Source organism: Tamandua tetradactyla, chromosome 8 (genome assembly GCF_023851605.1).
Source record: "Tamandua tetradactyla isolate mTamTet1 chromosome 8, mTamTet1.pri, whole genome shotgun sequence".
Classification (NCBI taxonomy): domain Eukaryota; kingdom Metazoa; phylum Chordata; class Mammalia; order Pilosa; family Myrmecophagidae; genus Tamandua; species Tamandua tetradactyla.
In genome coordinates, this window is record NC_135334.1 from 56430050 (window position 1) to 56444266 (window position 14217).

Here is a 14217-nt window from a genome sequence, read left to right on the forward strand (position 1 = left end):
TATAGTTTAGTACTTGCTTAATCTCTCATGCATTCGCTCTGAAGAATTAAATTATAGACTAGCCTATATTGTAACATGGGAGAAGCAATAGAATAAAGGGAATTTGACATCAAACAGAATAGATATCTTCAGGAAGCATAATCCCTATTTATAGGAACATAACTAAGGAGCTAGACTTCAAGTCAAAATCTAGCTCTGATATTTGTTTCCTGAGTGAGTTCATTTTACCTCTGCACCACGATTTCTTCAACTGTAAAACAGGGACAATAATAACTCCTTCCAGGTCTTATGTGGGGATCAGAGAAAGGATATTTTTTAAAGCACCCGGCCTAATGGCCAGCACACAGTAAGTATTCAATAAATTTTTATTAATACTTAAATCAGTATTTTTTCTTCATATTTCTGAGGAGTCTTTGAGCCATATATTTTCCTCAGGGAAAAAGAGCAAACAGGAGATAAATAAGTATTACCACATTTATTATAGGTATATGGCAAATCCAAATTCCATAGGGCAGGCCACAAGCTGGGAACTTCGATGGAGGTTTCAGTGAATTTATCAGGAGAAGATGGCTGGCTAATGTAGAGAAAGAAACTCTCACTGACTACTGAAATCATCGGTTCTTCCTTTAAGGCCTTCAACTGATTGGATGAGACAACTCTCATTACTAAGGACAATCTCCTTTGTGGACTATAGGCGTCATCAGCCACAGATGCATTCAACTGACTAATGATTTAAATTCACAAAAGAGCCTCCCAGTAGCAAACAGGCCAGTGCTTGCTTGACCCAACAACTGGATGCCGTAAAACTAGCCAAGGTGACCCATGAACTTAACTAACCATCATACTTTATTTGATATTGTAGGAAGACACATAGGGGGTTGCACGCAACCCACAAACACTCCCCATGAGTAAAAGCAAAGACTTGAAGGGGTTGGTGGGTAATCCCACCAATCAGGGCTACTAGAAGAGTGAGTCAGGTTTCCCACAAGAGCACCTGGCCCAAGAGGGGCAGTCAAGGCTTGTACTCTGCTCATCAAGCTTGCAGGGCTGTTTAGTTCCCAGAGTGGGTGCTTGCATCTAGGCCACCTATGGACTAGCATAGTGCTGCCTTTTATCATATCAACTAGGGCAAAAATGGTAAACCGATAAAATAAAGTGGCAAATCTTTGGTTTAACTTTGGCAGATGCTATGAGCAAGTCCCCTTCTTTTCTTCAAAGAGAAAGCAAACAGTTTGGGGCAGATAGTTCTCACAGAATTTTTTTTTTTTTTTGTATGCTGTATGGCGGGGTCACATTTCATTATTTTTCCATGTGAGTCTCCTGTTATTGCAGCAACATTTGTTGAACTTTTGTTTGTTTTTTGCTTTTTATTTGTTTGTTTTGCTTGCTTGTTTGTTTTTTGGGGAAGAGCATGGACCGGGAATTGAACTTGGGTCTCCCGCATGGCAGGCGGGAATTCTACTACTGAACTACCCTTACACCCCCTCACAGAATTTTGAAATCATTATATAGCCTCACCTCTTAATGTACACAATGATTTATCTTTTGGGTAAGACTTTGAATTTTTAGCATAACCTAGGTACAATAGACAACCATTACAGAGTTATAAGAAAAAGAGGACAATTATTCATTATTTGGCCAATTCCGGGCGCTCTTCAAACCTATTGGTGGGGGGGGGAGGGGTTGGTCAATTGTATCTCAGAAGAGAAGGCAATGAATGAATAATTGCCTTAGTGGCTGAGGAAAGAAAAGGGGCTGGAGATAGTTACATGTTAATGGCTTGTTACACAGTTGTTTGCTTTTAGCTCTCGGTCCTAACTTGCTTGTTTCTATCAGTCAGCAAAGAGCAGTCTCCACTCAAACCGGTGCGGCGGGAACGGCGGAAGACTTCACCATAAGCATTCGAAGACTTAAAAAAAAAAAATAGTCTCTCATGTTTTAGACACTTTTACAAGTAAAATTGCATTTAATCATCAAATAACCCTTTTGCAGGTATTTTATTTCTATTTAAAAACAGTAAGTTGAAGCTCAGAAAGGTTCACCTAGCTGATAAGAGGCCACACCACGATCAGGACCTGAATTTCCTGAAGTCAAGTTCCAGGTCCTTTCTACTTTATCATAGCTATATCCTCTGCATAGCTCTGACCTAGAGTGTACCTTCAAGTCTGCTTCAGCTAGACCAACATCATCGGAGGATTAAAACCCAAGGACTACAAAACCTCCACAGAGCCCAAGGGTATGTTCAGGTGCGGGAAGGGGAGATGAGGCAACTGACAAGTATTGATTATTAGTGTAATTCTCATTCCCTTATCTTATTTCAGTGGCCAAAATGGGACAGCTGCCAAATCCTGCCAAGCCCAGTGCAGCTTATTTTGCCTCTGCACAGGCACGCTGCTCTCCCTGTTATTCTGTCCCTTTAATGTATTGCAAATGGGAAAGAATAAGAAGTAACCTCTCAGCAGAGAGAGAGAGAGAGAGAGAGAGAGAGAGAGAGGGCAAAGCAAGGCAGCTGGCTGGCTAGGAGAGAAGGGGAACATCATGGAGCCTCCTGGAAGAAACCATCTCTTTCTCCTAGAATTATCACACCTGGTCTCATTATTTTACCAGTCACATGAAACAGAACACATAATAAGATCTCCTTTAGATAAACACATTGCCTTCATTTCTAGCCCTTTCAGCAACAACTCATTACACATCTTTCCTAACAACTTGCACACGCTTGGAGCTTGTGGCTTCTCTGGAATGACAAATTCCACTTTTATAAACTCACTTTCAACAGTTCTCTTTTTAAAGGGAAAGCCAATAATTTTTTTTTTTAATGTGCCTGACCTCATCTCCCAAAGACTTTACGAGTCTTAGGGAAAGAAGAACCATGTATAAAGAGAAACAGTCATTCATTCACCCATTTTCACAGTGGGGTTTGGTATCACACTGATGTGAGTTCTAGTCCCAATTCCTCTACTTAAAAGTTAATCAAAATTTCCATTAATCAATGGAAAGTGACTCACGGTTTTGAGACTGAGAATTCCAAAATCAAGGTACCAGCAATCCTTGGGGTTCCTTAGCTTATAAACCAGCTACACATCACATGGCAACATCCTCTCCTTTCTCTTCCTGGTTCTGTTGACACCCTAACCGCAGCTCCTCCCTAGGGCTGCCTCTGAACTCTGGATTCCAGTCTCTCCACTTTATAAGTCCCACCTGCTTCAGTGGGGGCTATAACGTAACTAAAAATAACATTTTCAAAAGGTTGTCAAAGAAAAAACTGTACTGGACAATGCTAAATAGGCAAGAAGATTTTACTTAGAAGCTATAACAGGGAAGAAAAAATAGAACTGAACTCTGTTGAAACAAAGGACAGTGAGCTTTTAAAGGACAAGGTGTGGACTGGGGAGAAAGCCCTGGAAGATAGTAAGGGGTGAGTGATTTATTGAGATTACACTTAGGGAGGTTTGTTTCCAAATGTTTTCCCTTGAGGTGATTAGGCCACCTGGAAACTGTAAGGGCTGGGAGGGAGAGGGAGGGATGAGGAACTGCCTGGTTAGGGGCCTCTCAGCCAGCTGGGTAGGCCAGGTGAGGGGGAAAGGGCAGGGGGAGTTCAGGAGGGAATCAATATTTAGAACTATTAAGGTTGGAAGTTGTCTTTTTTTCCTATCGTCCAAGTAATTTTCCTCTGCGGCCTATAGCAGCAAAATTTGTTCCAAGGTCTTCAGGATGGGGGAGGGAGTGGGTAGAGGTATGTGAGGAGTAGGAAACATGGTCATGAGAAAGGAAAATGTCTTGGTCAAGGTCCTGTTTACAATGGGCTCGTACCCAGAGAATGCAGATTAAGAACATGTCTCGTTCAGGTACATAATTCGTTATCACACTATGTAAAATAGAGATAACACTGTTGCATTAAGAATGCTTTTCTCATTGTGAAAATCAATTGGGAAGATGTGTATAAAGTATTTCTTGTAGCACCTGTCATAGAACAGGTAGTCAGTGATTGCTGTCTGTTGAGTGTATAACAGACTCACTCTCAATGCTGAGTGTATTGGCATATGTTGGTATAGCACTGAATTGACTTCTTAAGAGCTAGAGATGAATAAGACTCCATCTATGGATAATTACAAGGGTAACGGATAATTGCAAAACAGGACAGATGTAAAATTGTAATATAAAAACTATTAATATGGAGTTATAGAGATGACCCAAAGAAGGAAGTGGTCAACTGAGTCTATGATGTCCATTCCCTGAGCTCCTCCACTACTTCGTTTTTACCTTATTGTAGACCGACCATTCTCTAATGGTCTCTAATAAAACAAATTATCAATATTCTCTAGGAAACTGAACTTTTTGAGGGCAAGAGTTTTGTCTTTTCATATCTTGCTCTTTTCTGAATACTCACGGTCTAGCACACAGCCAACATAGAAGGTTGTCAGTAATTATTGGACAAATGAATGAATGCTGGGAAGCAATTATCAAACATGTTCTAGGTATGATGAAGAGACAATTCAGGATTGAGTAGGTTTATTCAGAACCAAAGGAAGAAGAGGCCTGCTTATGGGAGGCATAGTAGGTTAGAATGAGAAATTTGAACTTTATCATGTAAAGCCATTGAAAATTCTGGAAGAAAGAAGAAATAACAAAAAAATTGATTTAGTTTGAATATAGTATGCAAAATAGAATGGGAAAACATGAAGAAGATAGACCAGTTGAGACACTAACAACCCACAAATGAGGTGATAGGAGTCTGAGCTAATATGATAAGAATAGAAATAGAAAGTAGAGGACAGCTTTGAAATACCACCTTACAGGGACATGTGATAGGACTTTGTGACTAACTGGGTATGGAAGCAAGGAAGTAGGAGGGACCAAGTTTGAATCTGAACATTAGAGTAGTTGTAGGATACATAGAGGTCTTGAGCACCTCTCTCCTAAGAAAGAGTTTTCCAAACTAAAAGCCTGCACTTAATTTCAACATTTTTCACCTGTTCTAGTTCCTTTCTCAGCTAAGAGCTGGGAAGTAATATCATGGAAGGCAATGATGAAAAGCTTGTTTCTAACAGAAAAGTGGAGGTAGACGATGAAGTTAAGAACCAGGTCACCATCTCACATTTCTGGTACCAGCCATCCTTCCATCCACCTTCCAATCACTCACTCAATTTCCCATCCATTTATTCATCTAAAACACATTTCTTGGGCACCTACCTCCAGTCCAGCACAGTTCTGCTTTCTAAATATTCCATAATGCCAGGCAGTTAGCTGCTCCCTGTGACTCACATGACTGCAATAGCAGCAGTACAAAGTACAGAATGATCTTAAGTATTTTTTATTACATTGATTGGTTCTGTTTCTTTATGGGGATAACAGTAAATTGCACTTTTAAATTTAGCTTTGAGAGACTATAATTTCAGCTCTAAGTGCAGAAATTGAACTGCTTTCAAGGATAGCAAAATGATGGCAGTATCCTGGTGCTAAAATACAATGACAAGCTAAAATACAATGAACCATTACATTTCCCTATGGGAACTATACATCCATGCTGAGAAGGGCAGGCGTGCTTTGTGAGCACTATGCCTAAACACAGTTCCTGAGACTTCTCTTGCTGTTTATAAAGCAAAGATGATAATGGATGCCCTGCCTGACTAACAGGTTGGTAGAAGGATCACAAGAGATGATGTCTGTGAATAGGCTGTGGAAAATACACTAGTGTAAGGCAGTATGACTGTTATCACTGTAGTTTATTTTCCTAAAGATGATTTCCTGAATCAGTCTTACTCCACTGCATTTGACTGAAAATGTGAGACAAACAATGTTAATCCAGGGAATAAACTGACAGGTTAATTCTGTTACTATCTGGCTAAGTGATAAATGTTTAATCTTGTAGTTTCCTCATCCTTATAAGAGGATGATCCTAATACATGCCTTAGGATATTGTTGTAAGCCTTAAAGCTTGCCAACCATTCCCCACATCCATCAGCCTTGTCCATGTTTCAGGTTCCGCACGAGCTTCACTTCTTGTCATTTCCACCCCTCACCTGAGATTCTAACCATTCTTCTTCTCAGATTTCAGCAGAATTCTGTCACATTTCTGTCCAACTCCCATGATACACCCTCACTTCCTTATCTCCCCCGTTAACTAGCCCCTTGCAACAAGGTCTCATTTGACCTTGTAACCCTAACAACCATTTGTGCATTGCCAGAACAAAGCAGATGTTTAATACATGTCTGCTGAAATAAATTAAATGAATAAAAAAGATGCATATGACTGTGCTTTGTACACAGCCCTTTGTATAGGAGAGTTAGTGGTTATTAATAATTCTGAATATTACATGTCAGATGTTACACTGTGGGGGTGAATTCATGTCAAGTCAAAAATGGTAATAATAATTTTGATTGAGAAGAATAGGAACTTTTATAATCTCTGTAACTCAGTGTTTCTCAACTGGAGGCAATTTTATCCCCCAGGAGACGTGTAAACTCCTAAGAATATCAGAAAATGTGTTGGAAGTTTAATGAAAAAAAACTATTGAGAGATACGAAAGATTTTATAAATGGTGAAATGAAATATGTCAAATGTGTCAGTTCTCCCTAAATTAATTTTTGGACCTGTGTAATCTTAATTAAAATTCTAGGGGTATTTTAAACACATTAAAATGGTTCAGTCATTCACCCAAACTAATTCATAGTTAAAAGCAGCAAAGAGAAATTTGAAAATGATACATGATGTCAGAATTGACCTACTAAATATTAAAATGTACACACATTTTTAAATGTGGATAGAAACCAAAAGATAGAACAATGGAATAGAGAAAAATAAAAAAAAAAAAAAACAGATCCAATCACATACAAAAACTGGGTAAATAATAAAGGAATTATACAAACCACTGAGAAGTGATGGAAAATCAAGTTAACTTCCCCCTTACAATATACCAAAATAAATTCTGGTGGGTAAAAGAAGTAAACATATGAGAGATGAGAGAGAGAGAGAGAGAGAAAGAATGAACAAAATATAAATTAATACTTGATCGTTTTTCTATGGATATGGACTTTCTGAGCATAAAAGCCATAGGAAAAACCACAATGGACTAGATTAGTATATTTGCTACATGATATTGGCTACTTTAATTTATTGAGTGCTTATTATTGTGTCAAACATCATTCTATGTGCTTCATATGTATTAATTTGATGAAATCTAATCATACTTGATGAGCTAGAGGCAATTAAGTTGCCCATTTCATCAAAGAGGAAACTGAGGCAGAGAGAGATTAAAGGAAATTGACCAAGATCAGACAGCATGAAGATAGAGTCAGAATTCAAACCCAAACAATCAGATAACCAGGTCTGTGTTCTTTATCATTGTGCTCTTTGATTTGACAAATATGTGAAATCATGCACATCAAAAATAAAATAAAATCCATAAACTAAAAGATAAATATCAAACTGGGGAAATATTTTTAACAGATATGACCACAAATGAATATCCTTTACATTAGTCCTTCCTTTTAGGCCCCCACCAAAAAAGACAAAAATCAAATGGAAAATAAATGAGCAATAATAGGATCAGAAACTTTAGAAAGTAAGAGTTAGAAAAGAACTATAAACAAGAAAATATATTTATCCTCTCTAGGAATCAAATAAAATATTGACATATTATTTCCCATCAAACAAAAAAATATGTACTGGTATATTGGCACAAGTTTTCCGGAAAGCAGTCAGTCTGTAGGTATCAAGAGTATTTTTAAAATTCAAACCTTTTATCTATTAATTCTATTAGCCAATTGTCTTATGGAAATATTTTGAGATATATAAAGTCATATAAGAGTAAATACCTAGAAGCAACATTAATAAAAGCAAATTACTCAAAATAAACTAAATGTACAAAAAGAGATGGGTATTTCACCCATGTGATATCTATAGGATAAGCTTCTGAACAATCATGTTTTCATGAAATATTAAATAATGTGAGACAGTGTCCATGATAGAAAGTTGATTGAGGTATAACAATAGTCATCCTGAAGTCATTATAAGTCATTATAAGGAGGCCCAATAACAGACAAAATAAGCTTTCAACTGTTGCTTCTGACAAATTGTGTCTAAAGCTCTCAAGGCATGAGACCTTTGAATGCCGACATATTGTGCATTAGCTTTCCTTCATGCCTTTCATTCCCAGCTACTTGGCTGAAATTGCATATTAAGTTGTGGAGAAGTCTTGGGAACCAGAAAGAAAGTGGAAAAGTGAAACTCTCCATCCTGTTTATGACTTAGTTTTTCCAATATCGTTTCTGGATTCCCATTGCCAATGAAAATGGTAACTGGATTGTGACAACTGGTCCTTAATGCTTTCCTCCTCCCCCTCCACCACTGCCTCTTCCTTCTCTCCTTTTCTTCACCTTCGCTTCCCTTTGTTTTGGGCAGCTCTTTTCTCCTAGTCTTGGATCTCTTCGAGGTTTCCTGAGTATTGCCCAAAAATGGAAAGTAAAATAAAAGAATGTTCAAATTTTTCATCAGGGCTTTGTTGCTAAGCAACCATCTCCTTTGTCTCTAAGTATACGGAATATGACATTGTTCGGAATGTGCTTTCAGGCTTCATCTTAATACAAAGGAGCAAGGTAGGGAGCAGGGAGGGGGTGAGAGGAGGTGGTAATATAGAAACCTTTAGATTGAAAAAGATAAAGGTATAATATGAGAGGAAAAAAAAACAATCAAACCCACCATGAAGTTTCAACCCACTATCACCACATGGTGCCCAAAATTTCAAAATGGAACATTTCTTATATTGGCACATTTTTTTGTGAGAACAAACATATGGTTATAAGCATATTCTTACCTTCATTATGATTTGCATATTTCCTCTCTACAGGAAAATTTAAATGTTCTATTGAAATCTCTGTAAAGTCACATAACAAGAGAGCAGACAAAGAAGCATTGTGATTGGTCTTGCTCAAAGATACCACAGGCTCAAATCCCCCAATTTGTTTATATTCCCAAGACTGGTAGTCTTGGGTTAGGTACCTGCCCCTGTAGTCCTGTTGTCAACCCTATAAATAAGAGCAGACAATAGTGTCTGTGGGCTAGAACAAGCTCAAAACTCACTTTCCACTCCACTTGTCCAAAGACAAGTATCATTTTACTTGGCAAGGGCCTAGATTCTATTATGCAGTGACTAGATTGGGCAGCTTTTTCTAAGAAATGGAGTCTTAGCGGAAGTGATTTGTATAAGCCTACACAGAGAAAGACTTTCTGTTCCTCTTACTAGCTGGAATGCCCTGAAGAAAACATTCATCTCTATTAGGATCACACACAATCCAAGACTGTTCAGTTTAGGGAGACTGGGGTGAAGTAGACCATTTAGCCTGTTAGGATTTTAGGGCCTGATCATCTCTAGCCTAGACAAGAGTTCTCCACTTGGTCCAGCTCACCTACCAGAACTTGTACTGAGTTTTGGGATCAAGGACCTAGCCAATATGTAAGCATTGCTTTGTCACTCCATATGGAATTTTTATGTGCATTTATTTTCCTCTAGGACTATGTAGAGAGGGATGGCTCGTTAAGGACAGGATTTCAGTGTTCCTGGGTTTACTAGCCAAACCTATATTAATTGCATCATGATCCCCAATCATGTTACCTGGCAGAGAAAAGGACTTGATGGAAATCCAGAGATTTGGTCCCTGGCCTTGACTTCACCATGAGTAAGTAATGTTGTCCTGGATGGTAATTTAACCTCTTGGTTTGCCATTTTTATATATGAAATGAATCGTGCCTATAGAAGGAAGTATAAAATATATATTGAGAGTTTTAAAAATAATGACAAAATAAATAACATGTACCTAATACTCAAGTTAAAAAACAAAAAATTTCAAGCATCTTAGAAGTCCCCAGATGCCCTCATATGCTCTTTCCTAATAACATCTCCCTATTTACCCTTCCCTTCAATATGTAACCATTATCTTAATTTCATTTTAATCATCCTGATACTTTTTTAATAATGTTTATTTTTATATAACTTCAAACACAGGGAAATTGCAAGAATAGTGCAAGGAAATCCTGTATATCAATTACCCAGATTTTTTTTTTCTTACATTTTGTTTCATTTACATTATCATTGCACATATATATGTCTTTATGTATTTATATATATATGTATGTATATATTTCATTTCTGAACCATTTCAGAATATTTGAGATATTTTAGGTTTCTTATTTCTAAATATGTCTGTTTTCTAAGAACAAGGGCATTTTCTTATATAATCACACTATAATTGGGAAATGTAATATTGTCATAATCAATTTCCTAATCCACAGTCCAATTTCAAAGCTCAACTGCCCCAGTAATATCCTTTAGGGCTTGGTCCCCAGTCAAAGATCTGATCCAGACTCACCTGTTCATTTCTTTGTCACATCTTCTTAGTCTCTACTAAAGATCAAATCACGTTCCCAATAAAGACATGTTCAAGTCCTAATCCTGGTCCAGTATAAAGATTCCATTTGTAAATAGGGTCTTTTATATTATTAGGCAAGGTGAGGCAAACTCAATTCAGGTGGGCCTTAATCCAATATGACCTGAGTCCTTAAGAGCAGAGGAAATTTGAACACAGAATAGGAGACAGATCACTATGTGATGGAGATAAAGACTGAGTTACTGAATGCTTGCATATCAGCATGAGAATGCTACAGAATCAGAGAAAGCATGATCGAGTTGACTTGGATTTCTAGCTTCCAAAATTATGAGACCATAAATTCCTGTTGTTTACGCCAACCAGTCTGTGGTACTTTGTTAAGGCAACCCTGGGAAACTAAGACACTCTCTTTTAATCCGGAATCCTTTCACCGTACTTTTTCATCTTTCTTGACTTTTCATCTTTCTTGAACTTTCATCTTTCTCAAACTTTGAGTTTGAAAAGTGCAGAACAATCACTGGGTAGAATATATCCCGATATGGGTTTATCTGAAATTCCCTCATATTTTGATTTTGGTTATGTACTTTTTTTAGGCAGGCCATAAAAATAATACGTTCCTCACAGGAGGCTGGTTTGTCCCTGTATTGGTGATATTTACATTGATTGCTTAACTGATATCTGTTAAGTTTCACTGCTATAAATGTGCTATTTTCTCTTTGTAATTAACAAGTAACCTGTGGGGAGACACTTTGAAACTATATAAATATCTTGTCCCTCATCAATGACTGACTTTCTACGTTTTACATTTTCTAACTCCATCATTCCTTCTATATGTATGAAAAGAAGAGTTTTCCCTTCCTTTATTTCTTTATTTGTCCATTTGTTTATATTGGTTTGAACTCATGGATTCTTACTTCATTCTGTGAATTAAAATCTATTATTATTTATTTATTTTGATACCCAACTTGCCTTTGATGTCCCATTTTTTATCCTTATCGTTCTTTGAATAATTCTTTATTTTTTGTCATAGTAAGATGTTCCAGGATCAACTCATAGTTTCACTGCCTAGCCCTGAAGTTATCCATTTCTCCAAGGAGACCTGGTTGCTTTTAATAGAGAATAATATCTAGGATTCAAGATCAGGGCTCAAGGTAAGCTTGTGTCGTGACTTTTAGATCCTCTCAATGGACATAGCTAACGATATATGTATATAAACAAACACACATACACATATGTGCACATACACATATATACATCAAAGAATACCAGTAATACTGAGAAACCTGGATTCTATTTTCTCAATACATTTATTTATTTGCTCAAGACTAGAATACACAAAAAGTAGTTTCAGAATTGCTACTCTATAAGACAGTGAAAAGCAAACCCACTAACTAGAGTTCAATCTGATGTACATTCCTTCCTTAGATAAAGTTTAAGTTCAAGTAAAATGCAAAAACCTAAGATATAAAATTTCATGAATTTTGACAAATGTGAATATCTAGGTGATCCACACTCATCAGTACACAGAATATTTTCCTAAATTTCAGCAACTTTTTATGCCACTTTTCAGTCAATCACCAGTCCCACCCCAACAGCATTCTGAATTTTCACACTCTAGATTAGTGTTGCCTACTCTAGAACTTCATATACTTTGAAGATAACTGACTATTGATTTTCCAACCCATGAATGTGGTGTATCTTGCCACTTCATTAGATCTTTATATAGTTTCCTGGTAAAAGTACCACAAATCAGGTGGCTTAAAACAGTAGAAATTTACTGTCTCACAATTCTGGAGGTTAGATGTCCAAAATCAAGGTACTTCCTCAAATCTGTAGGGTTCAGGTAGTGACTTGCTGACAATTCATGGCATGATTCTTTCTCTTTCTCCATCGCATGGCCATCTTCTCTCTGTCTCTCTTGATAATGATGCCAGTAATATTTGATATGGGCTCACCCTAATCCAGTTTGGCCTCATGTAAACTAACAACATATTCAAAAATCCTATTTTTATATACAATTACATTCATGATAGCTGGGGTTAGGACTTAAACCTATCATTTTGGGGAACACAATTAAAGCAGTCTTCTTAATTTCACTTAGCTATCAAGTATGGGGATATAACATGGTTTGCCTTGAGGCTTACTCTTGTGAAGTTTACATAGGTAGCGGAGAGGCTTAGCCTGCCTATAGGTATGCCTAAAAGTTACTTCTGGAGGACCGCTTTTGTTGCTCAGATGTGACCTCACTCTCTCTAAGCTCAACTCTGCAAATGAAATCATTGCCCTCCCCGCTATGTGGGACATGACATCCAGGGGTGAAAGTCTCCCTGGCGGCGTGGGAGATGACTCCCAGTGGCAAGTCCAGCCCTGGCACTGTGGGATCAACAATTCCATCCTGACCAAAAGAGGAAAAAGAGTGTAACTGATCAAGTATTAGAGGCAGAGAGCATTCAAATAGAGTTGAGAGACTACTCTGGAGGTTGCTCTTACACAAGCTTTAGTTAGACATTGCTACCTATCATAACCTGCCAAACCCTAAAACAAGACCATTCCAGTTAATCCTAAAGAACACCTAGGGCAATATATAAGATTCCACAAGGGTTCCATGCACTAGAGTAACTTTCCAGAAACCTACAACATCCAGATGGGTCCCTAGACCAGATAACTCCTGAAACCTAGAGGGCCCAGCCTCTCCAGAACATTAGATAGTTCCATCTTTCTAACGCATATTATTGAAAGACCTTTCCAATATGAAAAAGTTAGAATGGCCATAGCCCAAAAAACCCCTAAAGAGTGGGTTAGAAAGATCAAAGGTGATGGTGGAGTTATATAGAGAAGATAGGATTTAACAAATGAACTTAATTGCTGAATCATTAAATTGATATCTCTTTTAGTCTCCAGTATTTTAAGGTAGCTAGAAGTAAAAAACTAAAATTGTGGAATTGTTACCCTTGCCAAACTCTGAAATATGTTCTACAACTAACTGTGGTGCTGTGCTTTGAAATGTATTGTTTATATATATATATGTCTTTTTTCACAAAAAAGGAAAAAAAAAAGTCGATTGTGATAATAAAAAAAAATGTATGCCTTCTAGCCTCCTATATTCTGGACCAGCTAGAAGGAAAAAGCTGAAAGGATCATATGGTGGCCCATGACAAACTCTGGGATCTGTCCTGTAACTACTTGTTGAAAAGTCTTCGAAAACTATTGCTTTTTTCTTTGCTTTGCATATATGTTATTATACAATAATAAAGTTAAAAATATATATATGTGGTGCTTAACTGTTATCTGTACAGTATTATGTAAGAGGTTTTTTCTTTACTGCCAGGATAAAAAGAACCTTGAGGATAGGAATAGAAAACTTTACTTCTCTATATGCTCTATTTCACCCAACACTGGGCTGGGCTCATAATGGCTGCTCAGTGAGTCTTGGCACTACTTTTTATTAGTGGTAAGTGTTACATTTGTTTATGATTTGAGAGTTCAACACCCAAAGTTTCATTTTATCCTCAAAACAACCCAGTGAAAACTTATTTCAGAGAAGTGTGTGACTTACCAATGGCCACACACTCATTTGACAAAGAACAAGAAGCAGAACTCAGGTCCTTTGACCCTTTATCCAGACCTCATACCAGTGCACCAAGCTGCCTGATTTCCATGGTTCCTCCCAAAACCATCTCTGAGTTCAGTACTTGTCCCATTAAGGATTTTACTGTTTTATGCCTCAAAACCAGGTCAGATGGGAGTAAGACTCTAAGTTACCATATGCCTCTCATATTCCACCAACATGGACCTAGTCCATCAACAAGCTTGTGTTGAAAACCCTTATTA

The 14217-nt window shown here is 37.5% G+C and overlaps 1 long non-coding RNA gene across 1 annotated transcript; it reads left to right on the forward strand.

Annotated features, from left to right (window-relative positions):
* The first annotated feature begins 8550 nt into the window (after positions 1 to 8550).
* Positions 8551 to 13586, forward strand: LOC143643416 (uncharacterized). Its single transcript, XR_013156262.1, has 4 exons — positions 8551 to 8598; positions 9513 to 9678; positions 11417 to 11537; positions 13481 to 13586. It is a non-coding gene; the product is annotated as an uncharacterized LOC143643416 (long non-coding RNA).
* The last annotated feature ends 631 nt before the right edge of the window (positions 13587 to 14217 follow it).